A 14307-nucleotide genomic window follows, 5' to 3' on the forward strand; every position below is an offset into this window, starting at 1 on the left:
AGATGTCTACTACTACTGCACCAGCTCTTCAGGAGACCCTTGGACAATTCATGAGCATGTTTAGTACTCTAGCTCAGGCAGGGTTGATTCCCCTTGCTCTTGCCACATCTCAGTTCGGGGGAGGAGCACAAACTCCTGTTGCCTGCACCCTAGAGTAGCAGGATCAAGTCGATCAAATTCCAGAGGTTATACTGGTGCCACCGCTAGCCCCAGTTCAACCCGAAGGTAGGGCAACAGTTTCTGAGGAGGAGCAATGTAGGCTCGAGAGGTACAAGAAGTACCACCCTCCTACCTTCAGTGTTTTGGCGACAGAGGATGCTTAGGGCTTTCTGGAGGAGTACCATCGTATCCTCCATACTATGGGCATAGCAGAGTCGAGTGGGGTTTCCTTCACTATGTTTCATCTTAGAGGAGCAGCCTATTAGTGGTAGCGTGCTTATGAGATGGACAGTCCGGCTTAGGCAACCTCACTTATATGGACTCAATTCTCGGATATATTTTTTAGGGAGCATGTGTCACGGCCCATCGGGCACCCGGTACCTTACTCAACCGAGTACCAACATAACGTATCTTTCCTATTACATCATTATAGATAAGTGGGCCAGAAGGCGCGTCATGAGATAACTAGAGTAAACATGAGGGAATACCCGACTTACAACGACCCTACCTGATATAGAAACTTATACTTGTGACATACGGGCCTATAAGGCCAATGTGATCCATTATATACTTTAAATATAAGCCGACAAGGCCATACAAGTATCTGTATACATGACATCTATCGACAAGCCTCTAAGAGTACATACTTATCATAAAGGTCAGGACAGGGCCCCGCCATACCAAAGAATACACGTCTAAATCATGACCAAACAAGCAACTCCGGAGCAAATGGAGCGTACCAACATCTTCCGTTGAGCTAATAGCCTACTTGGAGGGCTCTCGACCTATCTATCAGGACCTGCGGGCATGAAACGCAGTGTCCCCAAGCAAAAAGGGACGTCAGTACAAATGATGTACCGAGTATGTAAGGAATGAAAATTAGTAAATAATAGATATGAGAGAAACATGGAGTAAAAGACTCGACATGTAAGTCTGAATAACTCTGTGAATCATTTAATACTTATAATGTCATGCATATGCATATAAATATCATACCATGCATGGGTATATGCGTTCATAACATCATCAAGCCTCTGAGGGCATCACATCATATCATCTTGGCCACTATGGGTAAATTATCAATGTATACCAGCTGATCAGGTGGTGGTGTGTATATAACGCCATCTGGTCATGGGTCAATGTACATGAATGCAATGCGTGAGAAGTATGTCAATAAAATCTCTTGCAATTGTCATAAGACCATTATGCCTCTGATTAATATCATGAAGTAAACTTTATCAATCTATGTATTTTCTGAGACCCATGAACAAATGATAGAATAATAGGACACATGGGGAGTCAAGAACATAAGCATCTCTAGCATTTCTATGAATAGAGTCCTTTATGGAAGTTATGCATTTGCTCGTTTCATTTGTATCGTATGGATCATGCCAAAAGAAAAGAAGGGATTGTCTTACCATTCCTGAGCCGATTCTCTTGACAATCCCTCTAACATACATCAATTGCGACAACACGTAACGACGGATCGAAGTAGGAAAAAATCTGTATGATATCCCTGAGAAAGATTGTACTGTGCTTACATAGAATTGCATCTCACACATAATAGGATCTTGTATGAATTTGTTGAAGCCTCATCCGCACTTTGTAGTCATAAGCCTTTTTAATTTTGTGAATTTTAGAGAGCCTCTCACGTTTGAAGCTATTAGGAAACCAAAGAAAGTAGGGACCAAAGTCTTTAATATTTTGCTGAAACCTTCTTTGATGGGTAAAGATTAGAAAATGAGTTAGAGAGGTTCTCTTAACCCTTAGGAGTGGGCCCCACTTAGTGGCTTAGTTGGCCAAAAACTTCTCCAAATTTTGCAACATTTTATGAGAATTTAAGAGTCATTTACTTGATCAATCTTGCTGCCATGTTAAGGGTCATTAAACCTTATCCAATTATTTGAATTAATTAGTTAATCTCCCACTAAAAATTATTAACTACCCAATTATCCACATATTTAAGAATTATCTCAAATTACTTAAAATGTTACTCACTTTTGACATACCTTGTACACCTCACTATCATGGTCGTGTGGTGCCTTGTATGGCACAAGTCTATAAATACGTGGTATTGTAGCTTGGACTGTATTTTATCTCCAACTTCGACGAAATTTATTTTCTTCGATTTGCTTACCCTCTAACCTTCACGAATTTATTCATCACTTGTTTGAAATAGCATAATGCTTATAATCTCAAAATAATCTCATTCCCAAACTTACATCAATTTACTTATGGCGTACTTTCACGTACGAAAACATGGGGTATAAAATCATGTTCCCTAGAGCCTCAGAGATGCATGGCATGCCAAGTTTGAGCAATTACGCCAGGGTGCTATGACGGTGTTAGAGTATGCAATTCGTTTCAGTGATTTGGCTAGACATGCATCGACCTTGGTTTCTACAGTTCGAGAGAGGGTCCGACGTGTTATTGAGGGACTCCATCCCAACATCAGGACTAGCATGGACCGGGAGTTAGAGATGTATATTTCGTATCAGCAGGTTGTGAATATTGCTAGGAGAGTGGAGGGCATGCTTGCTTGAGAGAGAGAGGAGAGAGAGGCCAAGAGGTCTCGAGAGACTGGTTCTTACTCTAGTGCTTGTGCCCCAGCTACAGTTCGACATGGTAGGGGCTACGTGAGTTGCCCCGTTCATTCAGCTCTTCCAGCCGCCAGTGGTATTCCAGCTACTTCTAAACCCCACGAGCCTTATTATGCACCGCCAGTATCTAGTGTGTCCCCTACACGGGGTGTTTCCAGCGGTCAGCCCAGCAGACCTGGCCCGATCCAGCCATGGCAGCCACGCCCTCCTAGAGCTTGTTTTGAGTGTGGCGACACTTGCCATATGGTGATGGATTGCCCCTGACTTAGGAGGGGTGCACCTCCACAAACTTCTCAGCCACAACGTGCTCCCCAGGGTCCTCAGGCTATGATTACAGCACCAGCTACCACTCCACCTACTCAGCCAGCTCGAGGTGGAGGTCAGGGAGGTAGAGGTCGCCTTAGAGGGGGAGGCCAGGATAGATACTATGCCCTTCCTGCTCGTATAGAGGTAGTTGCTTCTGACTCTGTCATTACAGGTATTGTTCCGATCTGTTACAGAGATGCATCGGTTCTATTCGATCTAGGCTACACTTATTTCTATGTGTCAACTTATTTTACTTCGTATTTGGGCATATCCCATGATTCTATGAGTTTTCTTGTGTATGTGTCTACACCCGTGAGAGATTCTATTGTTGTTGACCGTGTGTATCAGTCGTGTTTGGTTGTTATTAGTGGTTTTGAGACCAGAGTCGATTTGTTATTGCTTAGTATGGTAGATTTTGATATTATCTTGGGCATGGACTTGTTATCGCCCCATTATGCTATTCTTGATTGTCACGCCAAGACCATGATGCTGGCTATGCCAGGCTTACCGCGGTTAGAGTGGAGGGGTACATTAGATTACACTTCCAGCAGAGTTATTTCATTTCTTAAAGCTCAACAAATAGTTGGGAAGGGGTGTGACGCATATCTAGCTTATGTGAAAGATGTTAGTATTGATACCCTTACAGTTGAGTCAGTCCCAATGCTGACGGATTTCTCTGATGTGTTTCCAGCTGATTTTCCGGGCATGACACCCGACAGAGATATCGACTTTGGTATTGATTTATTGCCGGGCACTAAGCCGATCTCTATTCCTCCATATCGTATGGCTCCTCCTAAGTTGAAGGAGTTGAAGGAACAGTTACATGAATTGCTTGATAAGGGCTTCATTCAGCCTAGTGTGTCACCTTGGGGTGCTCATATCTTGTTTGTGAAGAAAAATGATGGTTCTATGCGTATGTGCATTGATTATTGCCAGTTGAACAAAATTACAGTGAAGAACATGTATCCTTTGCCTCGTATTGATGACTTATTTGATCAGTTACAGGGTGCTAGAGTGTTTTCCAAGATTGACTTGCGTTCAGGCTATCATTAGTTGAATATTCGGGAGCCAGACATCTCAAAGACTGCTTTCAGGACTCGGTATGGTCATTACGAGTTCCTTGTGATGTCATTTAGGCTGACCAACGCCCCAGCAGCATTTATGCATTTGATGCACAATGTATTTCGGCCATATCTTGACTCTTTCGTCATTGTGTTTATTGACGACATTCTGGTGTACTCCCAAAGTCGAGAGGAGCACGAGCAACACCTGAGGACTGTGCTTCAAACCTTAAGAGAAAGAAGTTATATGCGAAGTTCTCAAAATATGAATTTTGGTTAGATTCCGTGGCATTTTTGGGGCATGTAGTGAGGGGATCAAGGTGGATCCAAAGAAGGTGGAAGCAGTGTAGAGTTGGCCCAGACCGTCCTCAACCACAGAGATCCGGAGCTTTCTTGGTTTGGCGGGGTATTACCGTCGATTTGTTGTTCTCATCTATTACAGCACCTATGACCAGGCTGACCAAGAAGGGTGCTCCGTTCAGGTGGACAAATGAGTGCGAGGAGAGCTTTCAAAAGCTCAAGACAACTTTGACTACAGCCCCAGTATTAGTATTGCCTACAGGTTCAGAGTCTTATACTATTTATTATGATGCGTCGTAGATTGAACTCGATGCGGTGTTGATGCAAGACTGTAGGGTGATCGCCTACGCGTCCAGACAACTGAAGGTGCATGAAAAAGAATTATCTCGTCCATGACCTTGAGTTAGCAGCCATTGTTCATGCCTTGAAGATTTGGAGGCACTAGTTGTACTGTGTCCCTTGTGAGATTTATACTGATCATAGGAGTTTGCAGCATCTGTTCAAGCAGAAAGATCTTAACTTGCGTCAGCGGAGGTAGTTAGAGCTGCTTAAGGATTATGATATCACTATTCTATACCATCCCGAGAAGGCCAATGTGGTGGCCAATGCATGAGTCGCAGGGAGGGGAGTTTGGGGAGTTTAGCATATTTGCCAACAGTAGAGAGACCATTGGCACTGGATGTTTAGGCCTTAGCCAACCAGTTTGTTAGATTGGATATTTTTGAGCTGAGTCGAGTTTTGGCTTGTGTGGTCTCTCAGTCTTCTCTTTATGATCGTATCAGGAAGCGTCAGTATGATGACCCCCATCTGCTTGTCCTTAAGGAAACGGTTCAGTATGGTGATGCTAAGGAGGTCACTATTGGAGATGATGGTGCAGTAAGGATGCACGGCAGGCTATGTGTGCCCAATATAGATGGATTACGTGAGTTGATTCTCTAGGAGGCTCACAGTTCGCGGTACTCTATTTATCTGGTTCCACGAAGATGTATCAGGACTTGAGACAACATTAGTGGTGGCGTAGAATGAAGAAGGATATAGTGGAGTATGTAGCTCGGTGCCTAAATTTCCAGTAGGTGAAGTATGAGCATCAACAGTCGGGTGGATTGCTTCAGAAGTTAGAGATTCTGGAGAGGAAATGGGAGCGGATCACTACATATTTCGTTGTTGGACTCCCACGGACTCAGCGGAAGTTTGATGCAGTTTGGGTGATTGTGGATAGACTGATCAAGTCAGCTCATTTCATTCCTGTGATGACTACCTATTTTTTCGAGCAGCTGGCTCGAGTTTATATCCGCGATATTATCAGGTTTCATGGCGTGCCGGTATCTATCATCTCTGACCAGGGTACACAGTTTACATCACGGTTCCGGAGGGCGGTACATCATGAGTTAGGTCACCCTCAGACGGACTGGCAGTCCGAGCGCACTATTCAGATACTAGAGGATATGCTTCGTGCATGTGTGATGGAGTTTGGAGGTTCTTGGGATCAGTTCTTGCCACTTGCAGAGTTTGCCTATAACAACATATCAGTCCAACATTCAGATGGCATCGTATGAGTCTTTATATGGCAGGCGGTGTCCGTCTCCAGTGTGTTGGTTCGAGCAGGGCGAGGCTAGATTATTGGGTACAAACTTGGTTCATGATGCTTTGGAGAAGGTTAAGGTGATTCAGGATAGACTTCGTATAGCCCAGTCCAGACAGAAGAGTTATGTGGATTGGAATGTTCGCGATGTTGCATTCATGGTTGGAGAGTGAGTCTTTCTCCGGGTTTCGCCTATGAAGGGCATTATGAGGATTCGAGAAGAAGGGCAAGCAGATCTCAAGGTTCATTGGCCCATTTGAGGTGTTGCGGCGAGTTAGGAAGGTTGCTTATGAGTTTGCCTTACCTCTAGTCTAGCAGGAGTTCATTCGGTATCCCACGTTTATAGGCTCCGGAAGTATCACAGTGATCCGTCTCACGTGTTGAATTCTAGCTCAGTCCAGTTGGACAAGGATTTATCTTATGTTGAGGAGCCAGTGGCTATTTTAGATAGGCAGGTTCGAAAGCTGAAGTCGAAAAACATTGCTTCAGTGAAGGTTCAGTAGAGGGGTCAGCCGGTCGAGGAGGCGATTTGGTAGATCGAGCAGGATATGCACAACCGTTATCCTCATCTTTTCACCACTTCAGGTATGTTTCTATGCTCGTTCGAGGATGAACGATTGTTTTAAGAGGGGAGGATGTAACGACCAGGTAGCTTGTTTTGAGAGTAATAGCCCCAATCCCCTATTAACTGCTTCCCCCGTATCTTTTTCTGATTGTGTAACTTGTTGGGAGGTGTTGTTTGTGGTTTCGGAGTGTTTTGGGACACTTAGTCCCAAAAACGGAAGCTTAAGTTATAGGATTTCGACCGTAGTCAGAACTGTGTGAAGACGACTTCGAAATGGAGTTTCGTCGGTTCTGTTAGCTCCATTGGGTGATTTTAGACTTAGGGGCATGTCCGGATTGTGTTTTAGAAGTTTGTAGCTAATTTAGGCTTGAAATGGCGAAGGTCAAATTTTTGGAGATTTTGACCGGTAGTGGACTTTTTGATATCGGGGTCGCATTGGATTTCCAGAAGTTGGAGTAGCTCCGTAATGTTGAATTGACTTGTGTGCAAAATTTGAGGTCAATCAAGCATGGTTTGATAGGTTTCGATTTCGGTTGTAGAAATTTGAAGTTTCAAGTTCATTAAGTTTGGATTGGAGGGTGATTCGTATTTTTAGCGTTGTTTGATGTGATTTGAGGGCTCGACTAAGTCCGTATGGTATTTTAGGACTTCTTGCTATGATTGGTTGAGGTCCCGAGGGCCTTGGGTATGTTTCGAATGCTCAACGGAAGGCTTTTCTTCATTGCGCTCATGAGAGAGGTCTCACATTCGCGTAAGGTATCTGGGAGGCCAGCTGAAGTTGTTCTTCGTGTCATGAAGATGGGGCCGCGTTCGTGAAGGTCTAATGATCAGTGCATCGCGAACGCGTGAGGTGCATCGCGTTCGCTTAAGGGAAATGGAGCAGCTGGGACCCCAAGGAAATTGTTCTATGCGAACGCGAGTTCAACGCGAACGCGAGGGTTTGACCGTGTTCGCGAAGAAAGAATTACCTGAACAGAATATAAGTTTTCAAAAATGAGGGTTTGGCCATTTTTATCAAAATTTGAGTTTGGGAGCTTGGATTTGGATGAGATTTTGAGGGATTTTCAGAGACATCGATTGGGTAATGATTCTACACTTGATTTTGGTTATATCCCAATAATCTATCATTAATTTCATTATTTGATTTCGAATTTGGGTTGAAAATTGAGAAAAATGAGAACAAGTTCTTCAACTAAGATTTTGGGTTTTGATTGGGATTTTAAAATCGGATTTGGATAATTTTTGTATAAGTGAACTCGTGAATGAATGAGTATTCATATTTTGTGATTTTTACCCGATTCCGAGACGTGGCCCCTGGGAGACTTTTTAAAGCAATTTTCGAATTTCTTATTAAAGTCTTGATTTTATTAATTAGATTAGTCTATTAGAGTTATATTAATGATATGTAATTGCTTGTGGCGAGATTTGGGTCATTCAAAGTTGGATATTTGTGGAAAAGGCATTGTTACCGATTGATTGAGCTTGGTTCGAGGTAAATGACTTGCCTAACCTTGTGTGGGGGAACTCCCCTTAGGATTTGGTACTGTTATGATATGTGAGCGTCGTGTACGTGAAGTGGCGAGTGTGTACATGGCTATTGTTGTAAAACTCCGTCTTTCACTAAGTAATATTCTATTTCACTTTAATTAAGTTATACTAGCATGTGTAATTATCCTGTTTAGCCTAAAATAGTATGTCTACGTCTCTTAAATGCTTATCTGAACTCTGTGCAGCATGCTTAGTGGATTTCCTACTTCTTCCTTGACTTATACTTAGTCTAAAATGTAGGATTTCGTATTACAGCTATTATCCTCCTGCATATTTACTTTGGGACTATGGGATGGTATCCCGAGAGATCTCTCCCTGCACATTTACTTTTGGGACTGGTGGACGGTGCCCCGGGAGAACCCCCTGCATATTTACTTTAGGAATACGGGACGATATACCGAGACCTGCACAATTATTTTTGGGACTACGAGATGGTATCTCGGAAGATCCCCTGTGATTATTTCTGTACACTATACGGTTATCCTTTTATGATTTCTTTCTGGTTAAATTTCAGTCTTTTATATTACTGTGATATTTTTTTCCATCTTATTTTAAATATATATATACCAGTAGGGCCTGACCTGACCTCGTCACTACTCGATCGAGGTTAGGCTTGGAACTTACTAGGTACCGTTGTGGTGTACTCATGCTGCTCTTCTGCACATATTTTTGTGTGCAGATCTAGGTACTTCTTACCAACCGCGTCATCAGTGAGTAGCGACAGTTGGAGACTTTAAGGTATATCTGTCGTATCCGCATACCTCAGAGTCCCCTTTATTCTCCCATATGTCCATTATCTCCTGTACTTCTTTTGTTAGACTCTTATGTATAGAGACACTAGTTTTCCTTCTATAGTTTGTGACTCACGATGATTCGGGTTTTGGGAAGACTGTGTAGCATTGATGAGTTGGTTATTGTACATGCCGGGTGCTTATGTTATTATTGTTGTAGTTAGTTATGAGTTGTACCAAAGCTATCACATATTATATAAGTAAAATCTATTAAATATGTATAAATATTTATTTACACACTCAATAACAAAAATGAACTATGGATCCGGATAATACAAATCATAACTTCGCCTCTGCCCTAGTTTCTTTTAACCAAGGAAACACTGACATTTATGAACATAGTCTTCTCTTTTTCCATGCAATTATTTGCAATGATCTCTCTAGTGGAAGAATTGATCTATATTCAATTCATCACTAAAATGGCTAACAAGCAAAGGTTCAGCCACAGATCTAAAACTTTGTACCATATTATACTTCTCATCAGAAGAATAATACCTTGGGATTTCTGAAGTTTCCAAGCAATCAATGGCAAAAGATCCTTCTTTCTCAACAACATACATCACTTCTGCAGGAGATGGATTGTATGCAGGAATATTGAATGCATCCATTTTTTCCTCCTCTATTGATCCATGCATTCATTATTTTATTTAGTAGAATTAACCCGATCAGCCACCCGCTCAATCGTTTAAACTAAAAATAATCGCCTTGGAAAGTAAACAAAAAGATCTCTATATTTTTGTTAAATCTTTATCCTATGATGCTTGCAATATCCTAGCAAGCTTAGGCAATCAATGTGTCCTTAGTGTCACAAATTATGAAGGTTATGTCGAAACACTAAGTAGTTTTTAATATAATATTTACGGTTTGCTCAAAAAAAAATATTTATAGACGGTTGGTACCGAATTTATTCTCAATTTTCCAATATTATTCCTCACAAGTCAAACTAAATATATTAAATGATTTTTCCTTGTTAGGAGGTTGGTTGAACAGTACAGAGATAGGAAGAAAGACCTGCACATGGTGTTTATTGACCTAGAGAAAGCATATGACAAGGTTCCTAGAGAAGTTCTCTGAGAAGCTTGGAGGCAAAAGATGTGTCGGTTCCCTACATTATGACGATTAAGGACATGTATGATGGGGAAAAGACTCGGGTTAGGACAGTAGGAGGCGACTCTGAGGATTTTCCTGTTGTCATGGGGTTACCCCAAGATTTTGCACTCAGTCCATTCTTATTCGCCCTGGTAATGGATGCGTTAACACACCACATTTAAGGGGATGTGCCATGGTGCATTCTATTCGCCGATGACATAGTTCTGATTGATGAGTTGCGAGCCGGTGTTAACGAGAGGCTGGAGGTTGGAGACAGGCTCTTGAATCTAAGGTTTTTAAGCTTAGCTGGATGGAGACAGAATACCTGGAGTGTAAGTTCAGCGTCGAGCAGGGGAAAATGGGCGTGGATGTGAGGCTTGAATCACAGGTCATCCCAAGTAGAGGCAGCTTCAAGTACCTTGAGTCGGTTATCCAGGGGGAGGGAAGATCGACGAGGATGTCACACACCGCATTGGGGTAGGATGGATGAAGTGGAGGTTAGCATCTGGAGTATTGTGCGACAAGAGAGTGCCACTGATACTCAAAAGTAAGTTATATAAAGCGGTGGTTAGACCGGCCATGATGTGTTTGAGGTGTGTTTTGTCGTTCCGATATTGTTATGTGTGATTTGAAGCCTTGAGTAGGTCTGTGTCATGCTATGGGACTTGTTGGTATGTACGTACGAGGTCCCTAGGGGCTCGAGTGAGTTTCGGATAGATCTAGGCTGTGTTGCACTCGTTTTTCTTATGTTTCGTCGTTGTTTATTCAAGCATAAATGCTACCACATTAAACAAATGAGCTCCGATTTTTGTTTCAATTAAAGCATTAGATCTATATCGTAATAACGGAGCCATAGCAAAAAGAACCGTGAATTTTGGACAAGTATGAGGATTTTATGGTCAGTTTACTAAGAATTGGGTTACCAGATTTTTTAGATTAATTACGAAATTGCTAATGACTTTTTATTTAAAAATCTGAGCTGTCACACCTCTTTTTTTTACCCCGAAAAGGGTATAGGGGAGTTTTTTCAATTAAAGTGATAAAAATGAACGAGATTATTTATTCAAAATCAGAGTCGCCACTTGGGATAATTTATGGTGTCCCAAGTCACTGGTTTAAAATCCCGAATCGAGGAAGTTTGACTCTTATTTATGGTTTACGAACACAAAAATCCGGGTAAGGAATTCTGTTAACCCGGAAGAAGGTGTTAGGCATTCCCGGGTTCCGTAGTTTTAGCATGGTCGCTCAACTATTATTATTGGCCTAATTTCTGATTGATTACATGTTTTATACCTATTGTGCATTTTTACCCTTTGCTCGTTTTAAATATTTATGAAATTATTAAGGAACAAGTTACGATTGTCGTACACTTGTTTGTTTGGTATACATTGCGAATCGTGTCACGGGAACCGTACCCATGATTTACAACATGTTTAAATTATTAACATTATTAGTTGTTGAGCCGGGTCACATAAATTTACCCCGGATTTGGAAATTATGTATCACAACTACGTCACGGGAACCGTACACGTAGCTATGATAATTCTATTATAATGCGCCTAAAGCAAAACTACGAAAGTTCATGGTTATTCTTAAAAGCTAATTTGAGATTATTGCAAGGTCATGAATTATGAATATGAAATTATTGTGGAAGAAATGTATGATTTTAGCTATTGTGAAAAGACGGGCTAGCTATTGAAGGGATTAATTGTTCAGGCCCAAAGATTATGAGTATTCATACAACAACAAGAACAACAACAAAGTTTCGGTGGACCTCGGCCCCAAAAAAATTAACAGGCATGAACCCCAATAAATGACCACTTTGAAGAAATGCCAACAGATATGAATCACCAAGCAAAGTTATAAAGACACCTAGTAGAAATTAACCAAAATATACGAAACAAACAAAATAAAAAAAGCCAATCAAAAGAAATGTAGAAAAAAACAGAAAGTGAATGTGTTCAAATTAGAAAATTAACAATAACCAACTTCTGGGCACTCAATAAAAAACCTGTAGATCAACACACACATATGAATAGTAGTAAGCATCTAGACAAATATTGCATCCTAAGTATACACTGTGAGAGAAAGGAACAGATTGAGCTAAAATATATATAAGCCATGCAAGACATAAACACCCTTGAAATACTACTGTGCCATTTCCTAGATATTGTTACTACATGATGCTTGTAAAACTCGTTTAAGCTAATCCATATAATCTCAACAATGAATATGGGCGGAACTGTAATGCAAAGACAAATCAGACACCCTCCAAATACGCGGACTACTCTAAAGGGGCAAAAATAAACTAAGAACGTATTAAAGATGATGCAACTAGCTTAGGCCACATTCAGAAAGCGTGCTTCACTATACATCGGCACAGAGAACGGGTCTGCAAACAAGAACAAGCAACTTATCTCATGAGAAAATTGATTTTTTCTGATTTCAACATGCGATTATGTCCCAAACTATCTCTAACGAGACGACAAGATAATCTGGTAGCTCAATTAACATATGAGGAGAATAGCATTTAGAGACATTAAACAAAACAGCGAGTTTCACTTTCGGATCGTTTATCCGGGAAAAATGAAGTGTCAATTCAATCTCAAGGTACAAGGAACTCAAGTTGATTTAAGTCCAAAGGAGAATCCGCTAGGCCTCAACGAAACGTTAACTATTCAGCCATCAGTTCAAACGAAGCTAATCGAGATTAATGGCAATAAAGCATAGACAAACCAAAACTAATAATCCACTGGCCGAGCAAACGAATCAGCAATTCAGAGCATTTTTCACCTAGCAAACGGGGCATTCAGTCACATTGAACTTCAATATCAAAACAAGTAAAAAGGAAGAAAGAAAAACAGACCTGAAATTAAAGCTTCAATTAGCTGAAATTTTCAGCAATTACACAGTCATAATATAGTGCCAAACGACGAAATTTCGAACTCGAACAAGACACAAGCAGCGACAAGATGAACGAACTTCTAGAGATTCGGTGAAAGCTGGACAAAGAACTTTGAACCTGAACCTCGAGCGACGATCCCACTTGAAACCTTTCTCCTTCTCCCTCCTCTTCGAATTTTCGCCTCTCAAAACCCCTTTTTTCGTGAAGATTTGAGGAAAGGGGGGTGGCGGGTAACTGCTGTGAGGTGAGGAAGAAGGAGATTGGATGTTTGGGGAGAGATGACTAGTTTAAGCGGCTGCTGGGACTCAAGACTAGGGTTCAGAGGTGGTGGGCGTCATTTTCCGACGGGTTTCCGGCTCTTGAGCGGCCTATGGAGGTTGGAATGGGGTTGAGAGGTGACGGCTAGAGATGGTCTCTTGCGTGTGTGTGTTTGTTTGGTACTGATGGAGAAGAAGGTGAAGAATAAAGAGGTCCTGCGGCTGATTTTGTTTTTTCGTGAGAGATCTAGAGCTGCTCCTAGGTCTTAGGGTGTTTAGAAGATGATGCCTAGGGTCTATTTTTCCAGAAACGGCTAGTCCTATGTCCAGGAAATTAGGTTGTTTTTAAGTATATTTCTAAGATTTTATAGGTATTTGGCTTGGATTATTATGGGCAAGATCCGAATTGGACAAGATTATGGCCAAATTTACCTTTAAAATTGGTCCTTTAACTCTACTAGATTAAAAAATATTAATTCCTAAAATAATGACTATAAAATTATGATTTTTTATTTTTGTATTTTCAAATGTTATAATACTATAAATATAAATATAATACTTGACTTTAAACTTAAAAATAAAAAGTATTTTCATAATTTTTATTTTTTGTGATAAAATAAAGTAAAAAGAGTCAAAACTATTTAAAATAGCGATATTAAACCTAAACTCAATATTTAGGCTAACATGTATGAAATCTTGGGGAGGGTTAAAAAATTACATGTCTACAACTGCCACTCTTTGACTGAAAACGCGAAGAGTTTTCAGACAAAGAACGACGAGACAGGTTTTTTGACCCGACCCTTATTTAGAGAGACCAAAAACTAAAAGAAAGGAGAATGTGACCGAGCCCTGGTATCTGAGCTGCCTACATATCCTTGGCTATAAAGGAATTAGGCCATGTGTAGTTCAGAAGTAGGAACAGTAATGGAGTATACCGAGGTGGAGAGCCGATTGAGGTGCTGTTCCGTCGAGGTTCCGGTCTGCGGTCGTGTTATAACATCAAAAATCAAGATTAAAAAGACTAACTAAGCCTATGAGCTACGAGTTACAAGATTCCTATCTATGAGTCTTCTAAAGCTTGATTTTGAGCCTTGGTCGGTTCTTTATGAAGACTCTGATTCGAATTTTGATGCTTGCTAGCTGC

The 14307-nt window shown here is 41.1% G+C and overlaps 1 long non-coding RNA gene across 1 annotated transcript; it reads right to left on the reverse strand.

The window, feature by feature from the left end:
- Positions 1 to 686: 686 nt before the first annotated feature.
- On the reverse strand, positions 687 to 13495 carry LOC138891173 (uncharacterized). Its single transcript, XR_011407497.1, has 2 exons — positions 12868 to 13495; positions 687 to 958 (listed from the first exon to the last, which is right to left on the reverse strand). It is a non-coding gene; the product is annotated as an uncharacterized lncRNA (long non-coding RNA).
- Positions 13496 to 14307: the final 812 nt, after the last annotated feature.

Source organism: Nicotiana sylvestris, chromosome 5 (assembly GCF_000393655.2).
Source record: "Nicotiana sylvestris chromosome 5, ASM39365v2, whole genome shotgun sequence".
NCBI lineage: Eukaryota > Viridiplantae > Streptophyta > Magnoliopsida > Solanales > Solanaceae > Nicotiana > Nicotiana sylvestris.